Source organism: Amblyomma mixtum, chromosome 3 (assembly GCF_055824585.1).
Source record: "Amblyomma mixtum isolate Tamu chromosome 3, ASM5582458v1, whole genome shotgun sequence".
NCBI classification, from domain to species: Eukaryota; Metazoa; Arthropoda; class Arachnida; order Ixodida; family Ixodidae; genus Amblyomma; species Amblyomma mixtum.
Genome location: NC_143014.1, coordinates 312,481,288 through 312,495,352, shown reverse-complemented (window position 1 = coordinate 312,495,352; position 14,065 = coordinate 312,481,288). Strand labels below are relative to the sequence as shown.

At 49.2% G+C, this 14,065-nt stretch overlaps 2 pseudogenes; both read right to left on the bottom strand.

Moving 5' to 3' along the window:
* Window positions 1–1,740: 1,740 nt before the first annotated feature.
* Window positions 1,741–2,835, bottom strand: LOC149355629 (uncharacterized; annotated as a pseudogene).
* Window positions 2,836–8,593: 5,758 nt separating this feature from the next.
* On the bottom strand, window positions 8,594–9,688 carry LOC149355628 (uncharacterized; annotated as a pseudogene).
* Between the last annotated feature and the right edge of the window lie 4,377 nt (window positions 9,689–14,065).

Sequence of the window (14,065 nt, the reverse complement as noted above, 5' to 3'; positions counted from 1 at the left end):
CTTTACGGTGCGATTCGGGTGTCCACCGAGATGACAGAGAATTACTGCGCCATTTCCTTTCCTCAAAAAGCGTCGCGTTCGAAGGGCATCGCGCCGAACGGGTGGTGGCGTTCCGTGGACTGCCTGGTAGCGCTACAATACGCTCTCGCGTTCCACTCCTAAAGCCGAAGGTTAAGCGTCATTTATTAGCAGTTAATTAGCATTTTGCCATTATTAGAAAAAGTCACCAATTAGTAATTTGTCATTACTTAGTCATCAATTATGTATGACGTAATCTAGTGGTGACGTCACCAGTGTCACGTAGGCAACGTGGTGCCGAAAACGCTTTCGCCTCTACGCACTTTAGACAGTTTCGAACGCGCTGCATATACATTCTTGTCAGGCCTGCGTCTCGTCATGTCCGCGTACCCTTCTGCATCGTTCTGCATTTCATGCTTACCCTACTCTCGGTTACGGGGGAGGCACAGATTTTTTTTTTGCAATATAGCTGCGTCACCAAGCTGAAATGAATTATTAGAGCACATCACAGGAAGCAGAAATGGGGCGGTTCATTACGGCTAGCGTAACATTAGCCATGACAATCGATGAACACTGTGGAGGTCTTACTATTTTCTTCTCATTTCCACTTATTACTGTGCTTCTAACGTAAGCATCTGTTTTTAAATCATCAGTATAAAAGTCCGTCAGACCACTGTATTTTTTCTGTAGTGCAAGAAATTCTTGTATTTTGTTACAGAGTGCTTTTTGCGGAATTATGTACAAGTGGAATTCGTGGGTTGAAGCAAAATTGTACCATGGAGGAAGTGGTTCTCGTCTTTGAGCTATGCCAGGTAATGTGTTCATTGAGCCGAGGTTCTGGCACATCTCTTTAGAACGCAAGCGAAGTGGCCTGATAGCTAGCGGTTTCTTCTTAAACAGTGCTCTAGATGGGCGCTTTGGGACTATGGGATAACATGGGTGTTTGCGAAATAAACCAACTTTTAAACTGTAGGAGCATGTGAGAACTCTAGTTTGGACTAGGTGGTTCATGATTCACAAAGAAAACGGCGCGAAATACAGGGACAAAAGAGAAACATACACGACAGGGCCAGAGCTAACTTACAACTGGTTTAAGGTTTACGGTGAATTTTATTTCTCGTCAAAGATGCCTTTTTTAAGCCAACACGTTTAACATCTATGCAATCACGCATTCGCAAACTCACGAAGCCAATACAAGCAGTACAACCGATCCCTGAAAAAGATCTAATACATGAAGCACGATAATTAACCGCGTAACAAATTTTATTTGTGCCGGAACAGAAAACAAACAACGTCAAGAAAAATATAACAAACAGCTCTACATCAGCATGATAATCAAACGATCATGACCAAGCAGAGCCTTAACAACCGAAAACAATACAACCGCATGAGGAGTGATACCAGAAGATCAACATGAAATGCAGAAAAAAAGCTGAAGAATGAAGATTTAAGGCCAAAGCCGCGTCAAACGTACAACAGGCGAAATGCTTGGTGAGTGCAAAAACCTTTAACAACCGGAACCAATTAACCAGCAAGCATATGAATAATATCCGATGACCAACAAGAAACATGGAAAAAAGTGAAAAAAAAAGTGAAAAACAGGCTCGGACCAAAGTCTGCGTCAAAGGCAGAAAATGCAAACAGGAATCCGTGCAAACAACGGCACATCGTCAAAACGAGTAGCACCCAATGCTGAAGGAAGTACACGACAAAACGAAGAACCTACAAAAATCCTTCTAGCAAAGTGAACTCCTCGTTGCTGGGCGTAATGGATGGCTTGCTGACGCATCTGTTCTCTTCTTTCCTGACGCAAGGAATACGACAGGCATACGCGCCAGGCGCATGTCCATCGCCTGGTGCGCACTTCTGGTGGCCCTTTTTGCTGTGTACCACGCTGACCATGGAGCTGTCGCGTTGCAGGCTTCGCTCCGACAGCGACGGGTGGGTGCTGCACGAATGTTCCACAGTCATGAGGACGTCTATGCTTGTCGGGAAACTTGTTGGAAAGTGGCATCTGCAGGGCATCAGCGCCACCTCCTTCATGGCGCATATCTCGCTGCTGCTCTTCTGGGCGAGCGACCGGCATTCCTCGTGCTGTCTATGGTGGTGCTCGCCGTCCCGATGATCCTTGACCCTCATGGCGATGTTGCAGTGGCCTGAACAGAGCTGGCCGAGCAGGGCGTCTAGCGACAGAACGCCCGTGGCCAGCGAAGGGCTGCGCGCTCGCGCCCGTGACGGAGACTGCCTGGGCGTCGCCTCCTGACCTTGGCAGCCAGGGAACGCCAGCTGGGCTCTCTCGGGTGGGCATAGCGACCTTGACTTCCCAGGCAGCTGGAGCGGCTGACACGACGCAGGTCTCGGTGGCAGTGCTGGCACTGCCGATGACACTTTGCGTTTGTCTGCACTTCCAGCCTGGTGTCCTGCAGCACACTTGGTCCTGGTGCTCAGGTCTTCCTCTGGCAGCGAGACGTGGCCCCGGGGTCCGCCGCAGGCTGCTGTCGGGACGGGAGAAGGCCTCTGGTTGAATGGGCGTGGACAGGGCCCCTTGGGCGGTCGCGTGATCGCAAGTGGCACCGAACCCAACGACATGGCCACTGGCTGCTGGCTACCGCTGCGCGCCGGCTGTTGCGAGCTGGCGCTCTCGTGTCCGGCGTCGTACTAGGCGTCCAGCAGATGAGCCTCGTCTTCTTTGCTTCGCCTTCGGCCACGATACCTCTTGCTGAGAGAATTCCTGAAGAGGTGGTCGTCCTCCGTGCTTTCGGCGCGGCATTCAGCGCTGCGACAGCTTCGAGAGTGACCTTTGCGAGGCTGCTTCATGCTGCAATCAGCGTGGCGGTTTTCAGGCTGGCAGCGGACAATTCCGAAAGCCAGCTCTGCTACGCCGGAGCATAGCGTCTGTTTCTGTCCGAATCGCCGCTGACGCTAACTGCGCGCGCCAAAGGAACGCTTCGTTGAATCTTCTTCACGGGAGCAGGGCCAATAGCAGTCCGAGGCCAGCTAGTCCAGCCAGGAGCGTGCACCGGGTGATGGCCATGCGGCTCGCGCGTGTATGCCCGTCGTCTTCTTTACACTGATAAAATAGGCTTCCACCACCTCTTTCTCGAACCTGTCCTTGCCACTCCTGAAGAAGATAGTTTTCTCCTACTCAGGACGGCAATTGCTGCTTTGCAATGATCCACTTGGAATCTTCTTTTGTTATTTCGCAGATTGCGGCACTGCTCGCTTGCACGCTCATTGAGACATCGACGTGTTTGGCCAATATAGATGAGCCCGCAGCTTACAGGAATCTGGTAAACAACCCGAGTCCTACACTTGGTGAACTTGTTTTGATGTTTTACAGTACAAGCCGATTGTTATTATTAATTAATTATTAATGGCGCACACCTTAGAAAGTTTGCAGGGTGCTGAGAATCAGACCTGAACGTTATGTCTGCTTGCTACTTTCTTAAGGTTATGCGAGACTTATGGATGTACGGTATTACCGCACACGGTTGCGCGAAACCAGATCTCTGCTTTGAGGACCTTGCTTCAACTTCTGCAGAATGGCTTCACACATGGAACACACCGTACAAGAGGGGTATCCTGCTTCTTTTAATCGCTGAACTTGAGCGCTGAAACTTGGCGAGATTATTTGGGGCATGATTTGTTCAAAGCCGCTTGCAAGGAGTTCGAAACAGTCGCCCGCTTCACGAGCTTCGAATGAGCACTGTGAAAAGGTAGCAAATCCTTCTTTGAACGCAGATCATACATCCAACAAAAGTCATCTTTACGAAACCGTATCCTGAGATCCAAGAACTGGAGTTAGCCACTTGTTGGGACCTATTTAGTGAAACTGAGACATTGGCTGTGGTCTGTGAACACTAACATAGTCCTTGCGACTGCAGCGTCTAGCTCATGCTGCGAAATCTCCTTGGGAATAACCAAGAAATCCTCAACATACCTGCGCACAGAAACTACGTGCGGATCAGCGAGGTGCGGATCAACGAACATGATGTAATCCCGCTTGAGGTCCTTTGTAAGTAATGACAGCAGGTTGAGTAAAGCAGAAAGTTGGGCTAGTTGGTAACGAGCCATCAAAAAACGGCGCACAGAAAAACACGGAAAGCAAAAGGAGAAAGGCCCGTTCTCCTTGCATTTTCCGTGTTTTTCTGAGCGCCGTTTTTTGATGGAATGACAGCAGGGCATCGAATAGCTGTGGAGACATTCTGCAGTATATGAAAAACTCGTGTTGCGCTTCCAGCATTCGTCACAACTGCATTCACAAGAATGCCGAGCATCTAATGAGTAGAAACTATTTGCAAGTTGACATTTCTACCGTGAACTAAAGAAATAGATTTGGAATGAAGACGACGGTCAGACCATGATCAGCGGATGAGAAAGAAGAAGAAAATAAGCTGCAGATGAATAAAGAAGAAGTTTAGGAAAAAAATTGGGGGAGCGGGGAGGCGAAAGAAACGGTGCAGCAGCCACAACACTGGCCACGCATAAGAAAGTGCCTACCTCACCGTATCTGGATGAGCGTGTGCAAGAGCCATGAAAGAATTTTTGAAGATAAACATGTTCAATAGAAATCTCAAGCAAAACGTACTTTCGGTGACTCTTCAAAGACTTTTAGGTCGTTTTGGCGCTTCTGCCAGGAGCAAGACCACCTACTGCACTACAGAGAATGGCCGAAAACGAAGGAAAATCGAGAATTCTCGACCTGAATAGGAGCGGCATAAGCACGAGCTGACGGCCGACAGAGTTGCTCTCTTTCGCGGTGGTTCTGGTCACACTGTCCTTACCTCATTTTGCATGGACACCGAGCTCGACTGCACCCAAGGGATTAGCAAGCAGCTCCCGAGTGTGGTTCAAAAGCAGGGTATTCAAGTTATACCCATAAGCTAATTTCAATGCTGAGACACTAACTCCAAAACTTTGTAAATTGTTCCCGGAAACAAAAGGCGAAGGAGGGGCTTAACAAGAGTCGTGCACTGAGTGTCATTACATTGCCGAGACGGAAGGCTTAGCAGAAATACATCGGCACTACAGAAATCATGCCTGAGAATGCAGAGCTGAACGCAGCGCCGACCGACACTGTTGAAGACCAGGCACATACAAACTGCAGGTGAAACCACCAAGATGCCAATGTGGGCTTTGCAAAACACGCAGCCGAACGCAGCAACGGAGCTTAAAATTTTGCTTCTTCGTAAGGCACCAATCAGGTCTAGAAACCTCGATGATCTCTCCCGGCCTACGCGATGTATTACGTATTGCACTTGCGGCTGACGTAACCTCGTGGTAAACAAATTCGGCTGCTTGCTACGTGGTGCGGTGGATTAGTTCTCGCTAGCGACAGATAATTGTAGTCATAACGCGACAGGGTTAAGGTCCCCGCTTTGCAGAAAATCCGACGCCGTCGTGGTCGGCGTTGAGAGCGAAAAAATTCCTGGAGAAGCAGCCTAGGTGGGCCGCCAAGGTCACGAGACCTGGTGGCGTCACCGTAACCTGCCCACCTTATTGTGGGTGAACTGACCACAGTAGCAGGTGGGAGTCAAATTAATGACTGGCCGCGAAAGGTTTCTCGGGAAGAGCAACTTGGGTCGCACAAGCCCCACCGGTGGCAGCACCTGCCATCGCAGGGCAGTGGCGCATCGCTTAACCGATGCACCACTGCGCCAGGAGGGGTATGGGGACTCCCAGGGACCTATGAATGTAAAATCGAGAATGACCAGTTTTGTATATATGGGCATTAGCTCATTAATGCTATCGCGTCATTCCCTTAAAGCGGAGCTTAAATGTCCCCTCGAATTTTTCCTGACTGCTGTCTAGTTCTTATCAAGTAGAATGTGCTGTTTAAGAACACGAGAGAAGCGTCATGACCATCTACTGCTTGTTGAACGATTACAACGTGCTTGCAAGGCAAGCGAAGAGCAAAGTGGTAGCCAGAAAGTGCTGACAGGGTCTGCGATGTGCCCTTCATTAACGTTAAGTACCGCGTTTTAATCTTTCTTAGTAAAAAGGTAAATATCTGTCGTTGGGTCTATAGTTTGGCTGCACGAATCCGACTTGGATCACGGCGTTAGCACGCTCGGATGGCGATTTCAGTTAAAAAATGCCCATCATCGCAAGGCTCTACACCATTCCGCTCCCTAGAGAGGCCCGCTGGAGAGGCCACTGGCTAACCTATACAGTAATGAGGATGTTTGGACTATCCAGAGTTTACACCCTTCCACGGTGGCCCCTGACGCCCCACTGTTCGTAAACAGCGCGAGGTGATCTACTCATTTCGCATTGACGAGTCGTCGCCGCCCTGCTCCTGGGAACACGAGCCGAAAGGAGGACAGAGAACTGCAGATTCCTAACAATGATACGAAAACTGACTGTCGTCGCCGTGGTCACAAAAAAGTCAATGTTCTGAGTCACGCAGTTGTATGCGTAGCCGCGGGCAAAACTACTACTTGCAAAATCATGCCAGCTGACCGAACAGATACCATCGCGCAAACAGCAGGCCATACCCCTAATTTTCTCGGAAAGGCGCAGCAGGGACGCCTGAAAGTCTTCCGAGTTCCTGTGTAGTCTACCGGCAAACAGAGAGCCTTGGTCCTCCTTTCTTTTTCTTTGCAATATAGCTGCGCCACCAAGCTGTAGCTATGCCACCAAGTTGAAATGAAATATTAGAGCACATGACGGGAAGCAGAAATGGGGCGGCTTATTCAAAAGTCGGCCGTGAGCACTGCACACAGCCAGCCCGTACGCTCTGACGTAATCGGTCTTCCTCGCGTGCCGAGGTGACTGTCGATGCTGATAAACAACACGCTTAGGCTACACCGGAGAAACACTGCTTTGTGGTTAAGCTTTACCTGCATTGAAGCGCTATTTAAAGCACGAATACAATTGCACGGCACATCTTATGCAGCTCGGCTAACTAACCTGAATTTTTCTACAGGCCACAATTATCTGAAATTACTGAACTGCCTGAAATACTTTGCTTTAGATTCTTTTGAATATTTTTCACGATTTCCTCTTCGGATGAAAAATTTAAGTTTGGTGCAGATGTCTTGATAGCACTACGCTTGATTCAGTCGTACTGTTGCGAGAGGTCGTTGCAGAGCAGCATGAAGGTGCTTCAGATATGCAGTGGAAACTTTATAATTTATTTTAACAATGTAAAACAATCCGTTCCTTGACCGACAACCAGAATCTGCGTGTCAGTGGGTGCATCTTGTCGTTGCCTCCAACTATTCATGCGCATGGGAGTAAATGTGTTTACACCGCTGTCGCTAAATTTGGCCAAAAATATATGTGGGAAGCACCCATACTTTACGTAGCCTTGGCTTCCTTTGTAAAGTAGAGAGCTGCAAGTACACTTAGGGAGTCTATGCAAGTAATACTGTTTCTAAGGTTCTGGTTTACTATTTTTAATATAGCTAGCGCAACATTAGCCATGAAAATCGATGAACACTGCGGAAGTCTCACTGTTTTCTTCTCATTCGCTCTTATTACTGTGCTTCCAACGTAAGCATCTGTTTTTAAATCATCAGTATAATAGTCGGTCAGACAACTGTATTTTTCCTGTAGTGCAAGAAATTCTTGTATTTTGTTAGGGAGTTTGCTTTTTGCGGAATTATATACGAGGAGAATTCACGGGTTGAAGCAAAAGTGTACCTTGGAGAAAGTGGTTCTCGTCTTTGTGCTATGCCAGGTAATGTGTTCAATGAGCCGAGGTTCTGGCACATCTCCTCAAAACGCAAGCGCAGTGGCCTGATAGCTAGCGGTTTGTTCTTAAACAGTGCTCTAGATGGGCGCTTTGTGACTATGGGATAACATGGGTGTTTGGGAAGCCAACCGAATTTTAAACTGTAGGAGCATGTGAGAACTCAAGTTTGGGCTAGTTGGTTCATGATTCACAAAGAAAACGGCGCGAAATACAGGGACAAAAGAGAAACATACACGACAGGGCCACAGCCAACTTAGAACTGAATTTTATTTCTCGTCAAACATACCTTTTTTAAGTCAACACGCCGTAACATCCATGCAAACTCGTTCGCAAACTCACGAAGCCAATGCACGCATTACAACAGATCCCTGAAAGAGTTCTAATACATGAAGCACGATATATTTAACAACGTAACAAACTTTATTTTTTAATCCGGAACAAAAACAAACAACGTCAAGAAAAATATAACAGCGCTGCATCAGCATGATAATCAAACGATCATGACGAAGAAAAGCCTTAACAACCGAAAACGATACAACCGCCTGAAGAGTGGTACCAGAAGATCAACAAGAAATATATAAAAAAATTTGAAGAATGCAGATTTAAGGCCAATGCCACGTCAAAGGTACAAAAGGCGAAAGGCTTGGTGAGTGTAAAAACCTTTAACAACCAGAACCAATCAACCAGCAACCATATGAATAATACCCGATGACCAACAAGAAACATGAAAAAAATTGAAAAAAAAGTGAAAAACAGGCTCGGATCAAAGTCTGCGTCAAAGGCAGAAAATGCAAACAGGAATCCGCGCAAACAACGGCACATCGTCAAGAAGAATAGCACCAAACGCCGAAGGGAGTACACGACAAAACGTAGAACCTACAAAAATCCTTCTAGCAGAGTGAACTTCTCGTTGCTAGGCGTAATGGATGGCTTGCTGACGCATCTGCCCTCTTCTTTCCTGACGTAAGGAATACGACGGGCATACGCGCCAGCCGCATCTCCATCGCCTGGTGCGCGCTTCTGGTGGCCCGTTTTGCTGTGTACCACGCTGACCATGGAGCTGTCGCGTTGCAGGCTTCGCTCCGACAGCGACGGGTGTGTGCTGCACGAATGTTTCACAGTCATGAGGACCTCTATGCTTGTCGGGAAACTTGTTGCAAACTGGCATCTGCAGGGCATCAGCGCCACCTCCATCATGGCGCATATCTCTCTGCTGCTCTTCTGGGCGAGCGACCGGCATTCCCCGTGCTGTCTGTGGTGGTGCTCACCGTCCCGATGATCCTTGACCCTCATGGCGATGTTGCAATGGCCTGAACAGAGCTGGCCGAGGAGGGCGTCTAGCGACAGAACGCACGTCGCCCGCGAAGGGCTGCGCGCTCGCGCCCGTGACTGAGATTGGCTGGGCGTCGCCTCCTGACCTTGGCAACCAGGGAACGCCAGCTGAGCTCTCTCGGCTGCGCATAGCGACCTTGACTTCCCAGGCAGCTGGTGCGGCTGACACGACGCAGGTCTCGGTGGCAGTGCTGGCACTGCCGATGACACTTTGCGTTTGTCTGCACCTCCAGTCTGGTGTCCTGCAGCATGCTTGGTCCTGGTGCTCAGGTCTTCCTCCGGCTGCGAGACGTGGACCCCGGGGTCCGCTGCAGGCTGCTGTCGGGACGGGAGAAGGCCTCTGGTTGGATGGGCGTGGACAGGGCCCCTGGGCGGTCGCGTGATCGCAAGTGGCACCGCACCCGACGACTTTGCCACCGGCTGCTGGCTACCGCTGCGCGCCGGCTGTTGCGAGCTGCCGCTCTCTTTTCTGGCATCGTACTCGGCGTCCAGCAGCTGAGCTTCGTCGTCTTTGCTTCGCCTTCGGCCACGATACCTCTTGCTGAGAGAATTCCTGAAGAGGTGGTCGTCCCCCGTGTTTTCGGCGCGGCATTCAGCGCTGCGACAGCTTCGAGAGTGACCTTTGCGAGGCTCCTTCATGCTGCAAGCAGCGTGGCGGTTTTCAGGCTGGCAGCGGACAATTCCGAAAGCCAGCTCTGCTACGCCGGAGCATAGCGTCTGTTTCTGTCCGAACCGCCTCTGACGCTAACCGCGCGCGCCAAAGGAACGCTTCGTTGAATCTTCTTCACGGGAGCAGGGCCAATAGCAGTCCGAGGCCAGCTAGTCCAGCCAGGAGCGTGCACCGGGTGGCGTATTCGCCAACTGCAGCCTGTACAGCCACATGGCTTTAAACCACGGTGAATTGATCACGGTGACTGAAGATTGTCACAACGGCTTACCTAAAAGGGATAATAAATCCTCTTAAACGGCGTTATATGCCACTAAGCATCACGATTTGCGACCTAAAAGGGAAAAAATTGAAAAAAATGAAATTCAGAAAACAATAAAATTACAGTACAGAGAGCGGAGTCGAACGGCCGACCTCTTCCATACGCAACACGTGGCTCTAATCCACTGCGCCATAGCGGCGATGTCAAGCCGTCGTTCTGAATGAATATTTATAACCAGCCTTAATGTGGCTGCTACCTGCCGGTGGGCGGCGCTGTCATCGCTGGCTGTACCGGCTGCATTTGGCGAACACGCCACCGGGTGATGGCCATGCGGCTCGCGCGTATGCCCGTCGTCTTCTTTACACTGATAAAATAGGCTTCCACCATCTCTTTCTCGAACCTGTCCTTGCCACTCCTGAAGAAGATAGTTTTCTCCTACTCAGGACGGCAATTGCTGCTTTGCAGTGATCCACTTGGAAGCTTCTTTTATTATTTCGCAGATTTCGGCAGTGCTCGCTTGCACGCTCATTGAGACATCGACGTGTTTGGCCAATGTAGACGAGCCGGCAGCTTAAGGGAATCTGGTAAACAATCCGAGTCCTACACTCTGTGAACTTATTTTGATGTTTCACAGTACAAGCCGATTGTTATTATTAATTAATTATTAATGGCGCAAACCTTAGAAAGTGTGCGGGGTGCTGAGAATCAGACCTGAACGTTATGTCTGCTTGCTACTTTCTTAAGGTTATGCGAGACTTATGGATGTACGGTATCACAGCCACACGGTTGCGCGAAACTAGATCTATGCTTTGAGGACCTTGCTTCAACTTCTGCAGAATGGCTTCACACACGGAAGAAACCGTACAAGAGGGGTATCCTGCTTCTTTTAACAGCTCAACTTGAGGGCTGAAACTTGGCGAGACTATATGGGGCATGATTTGTTCAAAGCCGCTTGCAAGGAGTTCGAAACAGCCGCCCGCTTCACGAGCTTCGAATGAGCCCTGCGAAAAGGTAGCAAATCTTTCTCTGAACGCAGATTACACATACAACACAAGTCATCTGTACGAAACCGTATCCTAAGATCCAAGAACTGGAGTTCACCATTTGTTGGGAGCTCTTTAGTGAAACTGAGACCTTGGCTGTGGTCTGAGAACATAACATAGTCCTTGCGAGCGCAGCGACTAGCTCATGCTGAGAAATCTCCTTAGGAATAACCAAGAAATCATCAACGTGCCTGCGTACAGAGACTACGTGCGGATCAACGAGGTGGCATCTGATGTCGGCTTCTACAATAGAAAGAAAAATGTCACAAACAACGGGCGCAACAGGATAGCCAATGCAAATGTACTTCTTGTGAACAAATAACTTTCCTTCATACACAAGAGCGGTCGAGTTCATGTAAAATTCTAACAACGAAATGAAACTGTCAACGCTCAATCCTACTGCGTTTTGAAAACAGACTTTGTCGGTGAATTGGATGGCTTCCCTGACAGCCCTTAAAAGCCCTTGGTGGGGAACGAAATAAAACGCCGTGAATAAAAAGCCACAAAAAAAAACATGTGGGGTAGGCCACGCCGCATGTCAATGGGACAGTCTTGTCTACGTTTCTTTAAATGTTCCGAGCAGACTCCGTCAGCTTCATCGACGGTATTCGCTCGGTAGCGAGAACTGTCCGACGCTGCCGTCGAGTGCGCTCGCCCAACCGGTGCGCCTCCGCCTTGCACGGAGACATACTGCACAAACTGGTTCGCTGAAACCACCCCGCTTCACCGGGGACGGCCGGGGTTTGTAAACAGTGCAGAATTTCTGGAACGCCGTTGCTCGACGGCCATGCAAGCGTAAGTGAGGCAGCTTTCCAGCGGTGTTGCTGTGCCCCGTGGTGCTCGGACGAGCGCCGGGGATTCCCACGGCGAGATTGCCCTTGAGTGCCGACACGTGGGGCAGCCGACAGATGCGCCCCGGCGGGGGAAGGACAAAAAGCCGGTCAGTGGGTTGGGAGCGAAAAATGGGGTGTCGCCCTTATGACTGTCATTTCGCCTCTCGGAACGGAGTGACGCTGGTTGCATTGACGCGCTTTCGATACGTAGAAAAATCCGCTCCTCCCAGTTGCGCTGTGCCGCGCCGAGGTTTGCACGATACTCAGCCACGACCACGCGAGCGCCTGTTCTGGAAAGTGATTTGTTATTTCATCACTGCCAATTTCAGTGCGAGGTCTGTCTTCTTCAGAAAGAGCATGCAGTGAGTATGAAAGCCCCCCGGTCGCGTACCTGGCCTTGTGACGAACAGCGCAACTGGCGCAACAGGCAATGTTGCGAGGGTGCCGAACCGTGTTTGTTTGCTAGCTTCCGGAGCGAAATAGGCCTCCCAAGCCAACACTGCCTCAGCTAATCTTGAACAAAAGAGAGACAGCTTAAAATGATTGACGCCATCTTAGCAGCCAATTTACAAGCAGAGAGAAGGAAAGGGGGAAAAAATGGGAGGAATGAGGCGCGGGGCTATTTCTTTTGGCAAACGCTCAAAAAATTATACACCTCTATGAACAAGTAGTGTAGTTTCATACGTGCATCAGGAAAGTGTTTTTGCCTGATATTTTATGATAGTCAGAACAGCGCAATACGGGAGAAGTTTGTGCTATGGTAAGTAAATACATAGGTGAAGACTGACTATGGCTACGTTGTTTTTCAAGCAGCGGACACAGTAAATGTGTTCTTATTACCATGAACTGTACTTTACTGAGTTCAATGACGGACGCGATAAGTTCCAGCGATGAGTAGGACTAAACTTGACAGTGCGGCACGTAAGCTCGCAGAAGCTTGAAAGATAATGACCAAATATTTAAGGCAGAGGCTCTACCTTAAACCACAGCCGTATGTACAAGAAGTGTGCCTCGGAATACATATATGAGAATCCGCTATCCCGGAAAAGGACGTACAGGCCCCTGAAACGTGAGAAGGAACAGAGTTTTAGCATTTAATTAATGGTAACTGTATTTATGCACGACAAGCCTACCTTCTCATGTTTTATAGCAAGTTTTCCTCTTGACGTGTAATATCCAAGACTCATTATAAGCTTTATTCAAGAAATAAAGGGAAAAATTTGTCTTTTTTGTGCTAAGTGGCTTTTTTTTGTTCCATTTTGCAGTGCACCTGTACATAGGCCAAACTGGCCGATGCTCCAGTGAAAGCGCCAGAGGGCATGAACGCTGTTGGCCCATAAACTCAGGAAGAAATTTGCCAGCAAATTGAGAGCAACGCAAAAAAAAAAATTGATTGTCACCTTGACCCAGAAACAGCAATTCCTCGCAAGAGCTAGAAAGAAAACTGAAAGGAAGACACAACAGGCTTTCCATATTGAGAAGAATGAGCACAAATGTGCGACTGCGCCGTCCAACACGCTTTCATGAACGAATGACGGATGTATGACGCTGCCTGTTGTGTCCGTTAATGAAAACTTACTCTACTCGCCAATGTCGGTGCCATGTTCTGTTCTGTTTACTGCGTTTTTATTCACTTTGTTCCTTCCTTTACGCCGGCGCATAATTTTGTAATTTTTTTTGCTCGAGGGGGCTGATATGTTCACTAACGGTCGCAACCAGGAACGTAAGGAGCATGGAATCGGTCTTACCAATCCACTGGGCTATCGTGAAATGGCGCGGCGCGGAGTGTGGCGGCGGTTATCATTCGCTCGCTGCGGCTCCTGTGTGTGGCTGATATGGCAGTCAGCCCCGACGAGGTGGCTCAGTGGTTACGGCGCTCGGCTGCTGGCCCGAAAGACGCGGGTTCGATCCCGGCCGCGGCGGCTGAATTTCTTGAAGGCGAAATTCTAGAGGCCCGTGTACTGTGCGATGTCAGTGCACGTTAAAGAACCTCAGGTGGTCGAAATTTCCGGAGCCCTTCACTACGGCGTCTCTCATAGCCTCAGTCGCTTTGGGACGTTAAACCCCAATAAACCAAACCAAACCTGTGGCAGTCACAACGCCGCTGCCAAAGCGTGCGTCTTTAGAACGAAATAAAGCAGTTTCTCGACACTATAGCACCTAAAAAATTGTAAAGTGTGCGATTTAATGCCTCGAACCAACATATGGGCT